The following is a 13,815-nucleotide window of genomic DNA, read 5'->3' as shown; positions in this document are numbered from 1 at the left end:
AGACAGAGGTTTTTCACTAGTCATTTTTGGCAGCATTTATTCAAAATAATAGGGACTAGGCTTAATATGAGTTCAGCCTATCACACTACTACAAAAAAGACCTTTAGCGGCAATACAAAACGGCTTTAGCGGCAATAACTATAGCCGCTATATCTTTTTTCAGCCATTAGTGTTTTGCCGCTAATGCCGGGGTCGGCAAAGCCTTTAGCGGCTTTTGTCGCAAAAGCTGGTAAAAGGTATGGTTTATTGCCGCTAAAAGTTATTATCTTTAATGGCAATTGTTTGCGGCAATTATAATGGCTACTAAATCCAATCCAAAACGGCCAACTATACTTCTTTAGCAGCTATTTTTATAGCCGCTACATTCAAACTAATTGCTGCTAAACGTTTGTATCTCTAACGGCAATTATTTGTGGCAATTATAATGGCTACTAAATCCAATCCAAACGGCTAATTATACTTCTTTACCATCTATTTTTATAGCCACTAAGTTCAAAATAATTGCCGCTAAACGTTCGCATCTCTAGCGGCAATTGTTTATGGCAATTATAATGGCTACTAAATCCAATCCAAACGGCTAATTATATTTATTTACCATCCATTTTTATAGCCGCTAAATTCAAAATAATTGTCCCCGAAAAATTTGCATCTTTAACGGCAATTTGTTTGCCCGTTTAGCGTCCATTTAGTAGCTAATATGTTTAACTAAATTGCTGCTAAAAATCAATATCTTTAAAAGTCACTAGCGATAATATCAATAATTTGGCGACAATTAATAATAGTTACTACATTTCTATAAAATATGACCTAAATAATAAAATATATTAATATTAATTCAAAAGAATATAATATATCTCATTAAATCTTAACAAACAAAAGGAAGTACTAATCGAAATATTAATATCATCGTAACTTAAAACATAAAAATATATTCTTTGGACTAAATAGCTAATGTCATCATAGTAATAATCCAGAATGATGGTCTTTAAATGATTTCCGCAACTTCTCATCATTTTGAAATCTTTCAACTGCTAAATTATCGAACATCAAACTGTATGACCTGAAATTATAAAATAATTGTGTTAAAGGATAAAGTATAATATTGAAAAAACATCTTGAAGATTCCATCACCGTTAGATACTTTGTCAGTCAAACACTGCAGGCATTGAGGAAGTCTCAAGAATTTGAGTACAGACTTGCTGAGGAAAAGCTTTTTGCTCAAAAGAACTATATCATGAATCTATACGAACAGCTTGACAAGAAAAGATCAGATCTATCAAGCCATACATCAATGGTTGAAACAGATACCTTACTTGATGTTGTCCTGAAAAGAGTAGACCAAATAAAGCGAGAAATTTCGAAACTGAAGGACATGAAACAAGTGCAAAATGGATTTGGAAGAACTTCGAAGCAAATACTCAAGGATTACTTTGGTCTAGAAATAGAATCGTCTTAAGCAAGCTCTGCCCTTTGTATCTACAACAAATACGCTAACATCTATAAGCAGAAACAACTACATTCTTTTGATCATGCATAACGAAGAATCCAAATCTTAACATAACGAAGAACCTGGTCAAGCTTCAGCTATTATTTGAACATCAATGTACCAGAGAGATACAAGTTACACAACCAAACAAAATGTTCCAGATTTCACGAATCATAAATCAACAAGTAGAACAGATTTGATTGCAGTTGTTACTCAAAATTTGGCTGCTACAGCTGTTACTCAAAATTTGGGGGGAACATAGGTTGTTAAGGAGCAGGATGGAAATCTGCGACAACATAAGGAAGGTGCAGATCTTTTAAATCAGTAAAACCAGTAGCTAAGGGTGATGTACCTGCTACTACAGCACTCTCGAGGTTGTACAAGGCTGTGAATTCAGCTATACAACCTAATACTATGTTTTCAATAGGCACAAAGAGCTACTGTTAAAAAATTCCAAGCACGAGGAAAAGAGATAAAGACAACAGAGCTAAGTTAAGCATTTGTAAAGTTAAGCGCCAAGTTAAGCATTTGTAAATGAATAGCACAAATCTTAAGTATCTAGTAGTGCTAGTGTCAAGAAGGAAACTCCAAGCTCTTTATCTATCTAAGGTAGGTTAAAACCTGTTGATAACTTACATTATTCTGACATGCTGGAATATGAGACATGACGGCATAGAGCCATGTATTTGCACTTGTGCAACTGCATGGGAAGTTGGTCTCTAGCAATCAATGATCAAGAGATATAACTGCTATTACAGTAGTTATTCAACATTCCAGTCCCAGCATCTTCAATGCAAAAGAAATTTACTAGGAACAATGTCCAGTTGTTGCAGCTTTTGCCAAAAGTTGATGCATACTTGTGCCAATAAACAAGCATCTTTCTGATTGCCCTGTGACAAAGTAGAATCTTATATGTTTATTCCAAGATGGGGATATCTTACAGATTTGGTAGAGGTTTAAAATCCACTGTTTGATTGGCTAATGCATACTTGTGCCAATAAACAAGCATCTTTCTGATTGCCCTGTGACAAAGTAGAATCTTATATGTTTATTCCAAGGTGGGGATATCTTACAGTTTTGGTAGCAGGCCACCTAAGAGGCTCATATGTATTTGCATTTCTCGAAAGGGACATATGGCTTAATTCTTTTAGTGTTTCTTTATGTCTTCTTTTTGTTAATATTATCTGCAAATACTTACATTTCCAGGTAGAGAAAGAAAAGCAGGCAGCTCCTTCCCTGCAGTTGAACTTTATAAGGTTACTAGCTGATCTCAAATTTTCAATTAAGAGGCCTGAAGTTGTGGATGTGATATTGCCTTTCTTCATTGAAAGTTTAGAGGAGGGTGATGCATCAGTACCAGGCTTATTGAGACTCCGAGTATGAAACTCTCTTTTCATCAGAAACTGCACTTGTATCTTTGCTTCATTTACTCAAAACCACAGAGAGCATGGTTCGATATTTAGCATTTTTATGATATTGAGTTTCATCACTGCATTCACATTGGGAAACAAGATGGATCCACAGGCTTTACCGGTTGAATATGTTGAATCAATTACAAATGAGTGAAGTTAGCAAAGATGGGTAAGAATGACAAGATCTATCAAACATGCACAAAACTTGCTGGGAATATAAGGGGAAAAGTTAATCCTGCTCTAACAAGGTAGATATACACCAGTACAATTTTGGGGATCTATCAGTAACTTTTGCTAGAGCAGTATGGCCCTGAATGCTGAAATGAGCTAAAGAGCCAAATCTACCTAGTGGCACAGGCTTAAATAAGCAATAAAGTGAATGCAAATAGGTGCAGGGAGGAAGAGTTAACACAATGCTGGACAATGTTGGAAATATCGGTGGCAACAACAATAGTACTGATAATTTCTTGTACAACTAGGTAAAAAGAGCATTGCATAAAGAGAAACACAATAAAGGCAATACACATGACAAAATAGAAACACAGTGCAGAAAAGAGACCAGAAATGGGTAACTTCACCGTATTATTCGAGGCAATGAAGTCGTAGGAATGTCATCATAGGAGAATGAATCATAAGCTGATTTTTCTCCTGTACCAGCTTCTTCTGCAGCAATTTTGACTTGCAGCTGCTGTATTGTTGCCTTTCATAATCCAAACATTATTCAAGAAAATCAATTATATAAGCAAAGAGATGAAAAATCTTTTACTACAATTTTCAAGAACATAAGCACTGAGTACAAAAATGACCTACCAGAGCCGCAGAACTACGGGGATACTGAAAGGAAATATGTCTGTCTTTGTCCAAACAGCTTGTCTGCAGATGAAGACACAATAGCCATCAGAGAAGATGGTTCCTCTTGTTATTCTTTTTTTCTTCCTTTCAATCAGAAATACTTCAGCAATGCCCTTTCAGCATCATTTGCCCAGAAGAACTAGCCTCTGCATAATATCTTGCAATGCCCACTATGAACGGATTCAACATCATGAAACACTAAGTGAAAACAGTCTACCTAGAAGACGCAACCTCTCTACCAGATATGTGAAGAACCAATGACTTGGTTATCAAGCCCTATACTTATGATTAAAATAATAAAGGATCAAAAATTGCCCGTTCTCACTTCCAGAATTACTGAAGATAATATAAAGGAGCAAAAATATCTGCCTTAACTAACAAAATCCAACTCCAAATTGAGTAATGCCTCAGAGAAGGCATATTGATTCAGAGCTCCCGATGTAGTCAAGTGAGCAAATAATGGAGATAGATCATATCCAGATTCAACATTTGTATGGAAGATTTGTCGTGTTTTTAATCTGAGAATGCAGTGACGAAACTCAGTATCATAAAAATGCTAAATATCGAACCTGGCAAGTTTAGGTTTTGAGAAGTCCTACCATGAAGCTGTTGTTCTGATGACAAGGAGTTACTTAAGTAAGCTTGATGTTGTTGGCTCAACTAAAAGTAAGACCGCAGCTCTAGAAGCCACAACAGAACATATTGAGGTGCGCTCATGGTGGTTTTATCATATTATAGAATTCAATAATCCCTGAGAATTTCTTATTGACCGACTGCTCACATGTTCAACCCCATTCTAGACACTCCCAACAGGATTTCTTCTAATTGATAAATCCCTAACTACTTCTAAGTTGCGTAGTGACTACCGTCATCGTTTGCTATCCCTGTGGTCAGATGTGGGCTTGGGCAAATTTGAGGAGAAGTGGTTGCAGCTTTTGCCAAAAGTTGATGAAGAGGAAAAACGGCGAAAGGAAGAGGAAGCAGAAGTCCAACAGGATATGCAGCTCGCTCAGGAGGCTGCTCATGCCAAAATAGCTAAAGATTTGAGTATTGGGCTTGATGAGGTGGACATGCAACTAGAAGAACTCAGGGAAATGGTGCTTCAGAAATGCAGAAAGATGTCAACTGAAGACAAGAAAAAACTTGGGAATGGGCTCACAAGGCTGTCTCCTGAAGATCTTAATAAGGCACTGTTGATTGTGGCAGAGAGCGATCCTACTTTCCAACCGACAGCAACAGAAGTGGAGCTTGACATGAATGCTCAGAGTGAGTCCACATTATGGAAGTTGAAATTCTTCGTACAGGACGTGCTACATGCACAGGGAAAAAGCCCAGCGAGCATCGTACCAAACAACATCAATAACAATAATATCCTAAACAACATGTTGGTTACTATGAAAAAGAAACTGTCTGAGATCATTTTGGTTGTGTTACCTGATTGTTTTCAGCCCACTTTGAAGAGGTTAATCATAGTTATGGTTAAATTAATTGAATAATAAATTCTCTTCTGAAGTTAAAAGACATTAAGTCATTATTATGGTTCAAGCAGCTGTATAGTATTCTTATTTCTACCATTTCCCCCTCACTTTATTTTCTGAGATAGTAGATTCTACTATCAATGTTGATGATTACGACTTTCTTTTAACTGCTGCTTCTTTACATAGATTTCATGTATGATTGATCAATATTATGGTTCAAGCAGTTGTATAGTATTCTTATTTCTACCATTTCCCCCTCACTTTATTTTCTGAGATAGTAGATTCTACTATCAATGTTGATGATTACGGCTTTCTTTTAACTGCTGCTTCTTTACATAGATTTCATGTATGATTGATCACTACTACAGTGCTGTTATCACCACTTCAGTTCACTTGCAATAACATATCGACACAGGGTGGGGCTGAGCCTAAAGGGATTCCATGAACCTATGTTCTTTTCTTTTCAGGTATACGTGGCGGGTGGGCGAGATAGGCATCTTTACTTCATACAGCCTAATAATAAATGAGTCAAGTGAAAATATCCTTGATGCAGATTTCTACAAGAAATAAACAGCAATACCTAAAACCATGCCCATAAGCAAGCATTTTGTAAAAAAAGACTTCACCATTAACAAGCAGTTCTAACAGCTGTAAGAACACTTGTAGATCAACCTTAAGCTATAGCATGACAACCACTGAATTGACTGGAAATTGGAAAGACTAAAAAGAAAAATAATCATAATCCTACATGCATGAAGATGGGTGAAGCTCACACAAGGATGCCTATAGTACCATGTGCAAGCATATAAAAAGAGTTAACAAACAGTAAGAAGAGAAATGGAGCATGTAGCTTTCTGCAAATTAGATATCTCATTATACAGATATTTAGATATAACTTTGCTAAGTGCTAAACATTTTACATAACATTATGCTAGCACTCTTGAATATTAACTTTAAAAAACACTTTAAGCTCACTATATTAGTCTTGTACCCCGCGAAATATGATGTGCACAGACGTATTGTGGGAATAAATAGGGTATGAGTACTAAATTTGGATAGCATTCTAAATGTTTTGGTCCTATATAGCAGAATATGGATATAGTCTCAGAGTAACCGAGAAGAGTGATGTCTATAGCTACGGCATTGTGCTTCTTGAGGTCCTAACAGGGATGGAACCAACCGATTCCCCGATACCAGAAGGTGCCCACATTGTTACTTTTAAGGTCTGGTACACAAACATAAGAGATGCTTCAAGTTCTTGGGGTGGCACTACTTTGTGTTAATTCGTGCCCAGATGAAAGACCAACAATGAAGGATGTAGCTGCAATGCTAACGGAAATTAGGCACGAAAATGAAGAGTTCGAGAAGCCTAATCATCTAGGAAAAGGGTCGGTATCGAATCCTAAAGCAGCAGTGCAATGTCCTAGTTTCTCTGGTTCATCTGAACCTCTCATCAAATCACCTCCTCAATAACAGTAATTAACTCAGCCTTTGTCCAGGTCTAGCTAGTTGATTCTTTCTAGTTGACGCAACAACGAGTTAGGAACTGATTTACTGTAAATTAATCGACCAACATCAATCAAAAATATACTGTAAATCGATTACAAGGAACTGATTTACTGTAAATCTACTGTAAATCGATTGGAAGAAGAGAAGTTAACACTGCCCTTGACGCACTGTAAATCGATTTGAACTGATCTACTGTAAATCGATTGTAAATCTAAGAGAAGAGAATTTACCTAGGAAGAAGATGGCCACTGCTGTTTACGCACTGTAAATCGCACTACCGTTGACGCAGTGGAGTTGACACAGCAGCGTGTTAGGTTTTTTTGACGCAGCAGCTAGATAGTTTCTTTTTTTGGCAGCGATTCAACTGGGGAGGGAAACAAAATCAGTTCAATTGTTTTCTAATTGGGAGGGAAACGATGCAGCGATACAACTGGAGAGGGAAACGAAATTAGGTCTATGATTATTCTAGTTGGGAGGGAAACGATAAAGGGTATCCAAAAAAATTGGAGGGAAAAATGTTTCTCTTTTTTGTGTGGAGGAAAAGTTAAAATAATAAAAGATTAATTTCTATTAGTAATTTTTAGTGGCTATTATTTTTTATTGCCAGTAAAAGGATATCTTTTACTGGCTAATGGTCATATGCCGCTAATATTTAAGCTTAAAAAATTTATTAGCGACCATTGCCTTATTGCCGCTAAATAATTGCCGCCAAAGGCCTTTTTTGTAGTAGTGTCACCCTCAGTCGGATGGGCAAACTGAAAGATTCAATCGATGTTTGGAGACCTACTTACAAGCTATGGTGTTTGAGAATCCTAAACACTGGGCTAGATGGTTGCCATTGGCAGAGTGGTGGTATAACACTAACTTTCATAACTCTCTTAAAGTCACTCCCTTTGAGGCCCTTTATGGTCACCCCCCAACTCAACTACCATTGGGAGCTTTACCACATATACACCAAGGGTCGGCTGGGTTGAATCTAACCCAACGACAACATATGCTACAAGCATTGCGTGACAACCTTGTGCATGCACAGTCAAGGATGAAAGTTTATGCAGATCGACTCCGTTCTGCGCGAGTCTTGGAGGTAGGGGACCAAGTCTACCTCAAAATACAACCTTATCGACGGTCTTCTATCAAAGTGAGAAGAAATGTCAAGCTTTGTGCTCGATTCTTTGGTCCTTATAAAGTTTTACAGAAGATTGGCGAAGTGGCTTACTGTTTAGAGCTACCACCAGAATCGCGCCTCCACCCAGTCTTTCACGTGTCCCAGCTCAAACGACGTATTGGACCATCAATATGTCCTCCGCAGCATCCGCCAGCTTGTGACAGTGAGGGTCATATCTTTATTCAGCCAGTTTCCATTTACAAAGGCGTGTGGTTAAGGAGAACAATACCGTTGCAGTTAAAATTTTGGTTTAGTGGGCAAATTTGCGCAAAGAAGATGCGAATTGGAAGGACTGGGGTTACATCAAAAGCCACTTTCCGGCGTAATGTTCTCTTTTGAAGGGGAAGGTATTGTAATGTTCAGACAAGAAAAAGGAAAGTGGTGATACAAACAAAGAAGTAGGGTACAACAGAATTGGGTTAAGTCTTACTGAGCTTCACGTATTGGGCCTTCAGAAGTGAAGAGTATTGGGCCTTTGGGGCCTTTCAGCTAAGAAGGCAGAGTCCAACACACTATTATTCAATTATTCCAATTAGTAGTTAGAGTCGGTTAGTTAAATAACAGATCAGTAGAGAAGTGGGTATCTTTTAACAATAACAGAATGTCCAACTACTTTCTCTCTCTACTTTCTTCTCTTCTCTTCTTCTTCTCCTTCTTCTCTCTAACCTCCATTTCTATTTCTCTTTGAGTTCACTCAAGTCAGTCGAAGTTCATATTGTAATTATTGGATTATTGATCAATAAAGCTTAGTTCATTCCTTGAATTTCATTTTTCAATTTAGTACATTACAATATATATGCAATCAAATCAAATCTGTGGAAACTCATAACTCTAAATCAAATTTCCTTTACAAATTAAAATAATTTTGGATACCGGATATAACTACATTCGTAATTCATGTTTAGAAAGGATATTTACTAGCAAACAAACTAGCAAGAGTAGCAACTAGCCAATAGCGGCTAGAATTTTACTTCTTGTGACAATTCTACAATAGGGAACACTCTATAATAGGTAAAACTGTAAAACATGTTTAAATAGCATCTCGACGGTAATCCACATCTGCATTGTTAGAATATACTATAAGTCATACGCGTTCTGCCGTGGTCCTACCATGGTTACGCCAGGGCCGCAACCAAAGTGGCCTTCAAAATCTGCAGCAGTGTTCTGCCGCGGTCCTACCGCGGTTACGCCAGGACCGCGGCCAGAGTGGCCTTCAGAATCTGCAGCAGTGTTCTGAAGGCCAATTATTTGTTTACTTGTTTAAATTCCATAGTTTCCTTTTAAATAGATCATGTATTGGTTTGTGTGTCCATTGCTTACATAGTAGATGATTTAGTGTATAGAGTTTAGCTTATACACGGAAAATTAAATCATCGGTCCTTGTAAGACATAAAAGTTAATGTTCACAATCTAATGATCGAATTGGACAAATCATCGGAATGGTTGTAGTACAAGATTAAATGTAATTTATCTTGATTATGGGAATAGGTCTAATTCCAACTTCTTGCGCTAATACATTTTGTATGTATTGAACGGATCAAGTAGAGATAAGTATTTTATACTGACTTTATAAAATAATTTCTCTAGTCCATTTAATGTACTTATACTCTTAATACTGATATAATTATTATTAGCTGTGTATGTCACTTGTTGTTTTGATTTACTAAAACGCGAGATTCTTTCGTGAGTCAATAAGCCTGGTAAATTGGATAACAATGATATACATTGGCGAAGTAATAATTAGTTGATGGAATCCATGTCTCGGTTTTGAGATTGATAATATTCCTTTATGAAAGCTTATAAGTTTCATGTGTAAACCCGGCCGGTGGATTTTGTATCCGACACATGAAATAAGTTAAGTGTAAGTCTAAAGGAAGTAATCAATAAATTAAATAGTCAGTAATTTAATTTGATTGATTAGTATCTGAATTTTAACATGGGGAGTTAAATAAGGTTTAGTGGAAGAATTTCGAAATTGAACTAAGGAGTGTGATTACGAATTTTTAGTGGAATAACTCGTAATTTATTATGGTAGAAATTAATTTCAAATTTCGAAATTAATTCCATAGTAGGAAGCCTTGTTAATTAAATTTTGTGGTCCCTACTGTGCCTGAATAATAGGAAATAAAGGAAACCTTTTCTTGGTGGAAGAAGAAAACCTGACAGGTTTTGGAAAAGTGTTTTGACCTAAAAAACGCAGCTATATATATATGGTATATAGCTGGTCGTTTTTTGACACAGAAAAAACACACGTTTTTCTTCCTTGAATTCCGCCCACCCGAAGTTCTCTGTTTTCCGGTTTTTATTTGGGTAACACAGTAGAAGACTGTGGAAGGTTGCTGAGGTCTTGCAATTCTGGAACTGGAGAAGGATATCGATTTGCTTTGTTCACGCTTCAAGAGGTAACTCGTATATTCTCCGTATGTGCTAATTGTTTAGATTACACGTGATTATGATGCTATGTTTGCTTCCGCTGCACAATATGATCCAACAATTGGTATCAGAGCCTACTCACGTCTAATTAAATAATTAGGATAAACCATAAGGATTAATATCATGTTCTATATGCAAGTTTTGAATTACATAAAAAGTTTGTTTTTTCTGAAAACCTGCACTGTTTTGGCGTGATTATCTGTTATGGGTTGTATTGATTATTTTGAAAACTTGAAATATTCTTTTAATATTGGTGATGTTAAGTTAGAATAATCTGAAAATTGAATTTAATCATGAAAAACGTAAAAACAGTTTTGGCCGAATTAGGCAGAAAATCGGAGGTCAACTAGTTGACGGACTCCGATTGACCTGAAACTTGGCAGGTACATGCGAAACGGCCCAGTGAGCAATACTCATCAGCTTTGCTCATGATGTAAGCCGTTTTTTGGGCTTTCGGGGTCGTTTAAATGGTGTTTTTGCTGTTTTTTTAAAAATTCTGAAATTTTTTTTTGGTTGTTTTTAATTCCAGTAATCGTGGGGATCAATTCCCATGGTCTCTGGGGTTAAAAATTAGTGATATAACACGTTGACGTAGGTCTTCTTCCATATCGGATAAAAATATTATGAATAATCACTAGATTATACTAGTCATTGATTACTTGTATTTACTCTCCATCTGAGTATGCATGTTGGTTCAATGGGACTAATATATGTTGAATGTTGATATTCACTTGGCTTAAATTAACAGTTTACTCTCCATCTGAGTATGACCTGTTTAACTTTATGGGATGGATAATCTGTCATTATATATATATATATTGCAAGAATAGCTTCTTTCCCATCGAAATTTGTTGTTCAAGGTGCATAGATTGTGTATATATATAGTGTGTTTTGAATTTTAATATTCAATAATACAAACTGATTTGATCTATTTAAATATTTAATGTCTTCCAGATTGACAATGACTGCTTTCAATCCCCTTACTGCCATTCTTACTCAAAACAAACTTGAGGGTCTGAATTATGTTGATTGGAAACGAAATTTGGATATTGTTCTACTTGCTGAAGAGTACAAATTTGTGCTCGATGAGGTGTGTCCAGAAAAACCTGGAGATGATGCCACAGATGATGAACAAAAGGCTTACCAAAAATGGATTAAGGCTGATGAGATGGCGCGGTGTTACATTTTGGCATCCATGTCAAATTTTCTGCAACATCAGCATTAGTCGATGGAGTCTGCTTATGACATTCTGGAAAATCCCAAAGAAATGTTTGGAGATCAGAATCGTGCGGCTAAGCAGACTGCCATGAAAGCCCTTGTGAATACTAAAATGGTTGAAGGTTCATCGGTTAGGGACCATGTTCTGAAGATGATGAGTCTTCTGAATGAACTGGAGGTCCTTGGAGCTAACATTGATAAGGACACGCAGGTTGAAATGATNCGCCCACCCGAAGTTCTCTGTTTTCCGATTTTTATTTGGGTAACACAGTAGAAGACTGTGGAAGGTTGCTGAGGTCTTGCAATTCTGGAACTGGAGAAGGATATCGATTTGCTTTGTTCACGCTTCAAGAGGTAACTCGTATAATCTCCGTATATATTAATTGTTTAGATTACACGTGATTATGATGCTATGTTTGCTCCCTCTGTGAAATATGATCCAACATGCATAATCCTAAGATTGGTGTTCAAATATCTTATATACCATTTCTTTACGTCTGTACACCATGCATCTAGGAGTTGACCCACTGAGATATTCCTCTCCTATTGATTAACAGAACTACAAACACAAACAAAATAAATAACACAAAAATCAAGAAAGACGATCGGGCAAAATTTGGAAAACGCTAAATAAGAGAGAAAATGGTTTTTTTTCCCCCAATTGCTTACCATCTTTACGTATTTTTTAAGCTTCCCCTTTTTTTTACTTATACAACAACAACAACGATTCAGTAAACTTGATCTCACTAGTAAAGTCTGGAGAGGATAGTGAGTATGCGGACCTTATTTTTACCTGGAGGGATAGAAAAGTTTTTTAAAGACCTCGGCTCAAGAAGACGAAAAGAGGCAATATATCAGTACCATCAATAAAAACCATAGAAAAGAAAAAATATAATAAAACCATAGAAAAAGAAAAAATATAACAGCATGGAAATAGAACAGAGTTTAAGTTGTAGTAACAACCAGGATTTAAAAAGAAGCATAGCAAATAACATTAAGAATCGAAAACAGCTAGAGAAGGTCCAATGTCGTCGGTATGATTTGAACTGGTGAGAGTTTGCTGTTTAAATAAGTTGGGGGAAACTCATAATCCAGTATTGCTGTCACGAATCCTAAACAGAAATAAAGCCCACTAAGAGGGCGAGAAAAGGGGAAATGACACTAGGTAGCCATTCTGAACGCTGTTAGGACCGAAAAAATCAGGTGTCATGCGGAAGCTAGCAAAGCAAACCTTGAACAACGATAAATCATACAACAAAAGAGAAATCTACCAAAAGAGACACAAACATTTAACGTGGTTCGGTCAACTGACCTACGTCCACAACGGAGATGAGCAATCCACTATAATAAAAAGAGAGTACAAAATTTCGAGAGAACAACCTCACGAAGAGGCAAACACAAGCGACACACTAACATTTGTCCCGTAAAATTCTCCCCCTAAACAAGACTCTCAAGCCCCCTATGGCTACATTGTGGATGCTACTGAATGAGAAGGATGGATCCTCAATTTATAGAAGTCCAACCTTTTCCTACAAGAAAAAGGAATAGCCAAATATTGGAGATTTATAATTTCCTTTTACAAATAGGAAAACCAAATTAAGGTAATTATATTGCCCTTTTCCTTCAAGAGATAGGAAAACCAAATATGGTAAGAAAATTATGGCAAACACCTAACAATTCTCCCCCTTGGCCTGAATTTTCTAACAAAATAAACTTGATCCACCTTCTTCACATAGCCTTCAACAGGCCGCATCTCCAGATCTCCGTCACAAAGTTTGTCTCAACGTGCGTAGCACTCCGATCAAATTTCTCAGACGAAAATCACGATTATCGTCAAATATGTTGCAGCTAGAACTGAACCCGCCAAGATGAACCTGTCTTGAACCTCGCTCTGATACCACTTGTTAGGACCGAAAAAAGTCAGGTGTCATGCGGTAGCTAGCAAAGAAAATCTTGAACAATGATAAATCATACAACAAAGAGAAATCTACCAAAAGAGACACAAACATTTAACGTGGTTCGGTCAACTGACCTACGTCCACAACGGAGATGAGCAATCCACTATAATAAAAAGAGAGTACAAAATTTCGAGAGAACAACCTCACGAAGAGGCAAACACAAGCGACACACTAACATTTGTCCCGTAAAATTCTCCCCCTAAACAAGACTCTCAAGCCCCCTATGGCTACATTGTGGATGCTACTGAATGAGAAGGATGGATCCTCAATTTATAGAAGTCCAACCTTTTCCTACAAGAAAAAG

The 13,815-nt window shown here is 36.9% G+C and overlaps 1 long non-coding RNA gene across 3 annotated transcripts; it reads right to left on the bottom strand.

Annotated features, from left to right (window-relative positions):
• Window positions 809–7,248, bottom strand: LOC109223371. Of its 3 annotated transcripts, none has more exons than XR_002067554.1 (3): window positions 6,968–7,248; window positions 3,709–4,026; window positions 809–3,598 (listed from the first exon to the last, which is right to left on the bottom strand). It is a non-coding gene; the product is annotated as an uncharacterized LOC109223371 (long non-coding RNA). The 3 variants fall into 3 exon arrangements; XR_002067555.1 differs by having other exon boundaries at window positions 3,709–3,920; XR_002067556.1 differs by having other exon boundaries at window positions 3,709–3,907.

Source organism: Nicotiana attenuata, chromosome 3 (genome assembly GCF_001879085.1).
Source record: "Nicotiana attenuata strain UT chromosome 3, NIATTr2, whole genome shotgun sequence".
NCBI lineage: Eukaryota > Viridiplantae > Streptophyta > Magnoliopsida > Solanales > Solanaceae > Nicotiana > Nicotiana attenuata.
The sequence above is the reverse complement of the archived record's forward strand: the minus strand, read 5'-3'. Positions and strand labels throughout refer to the sequence as shown.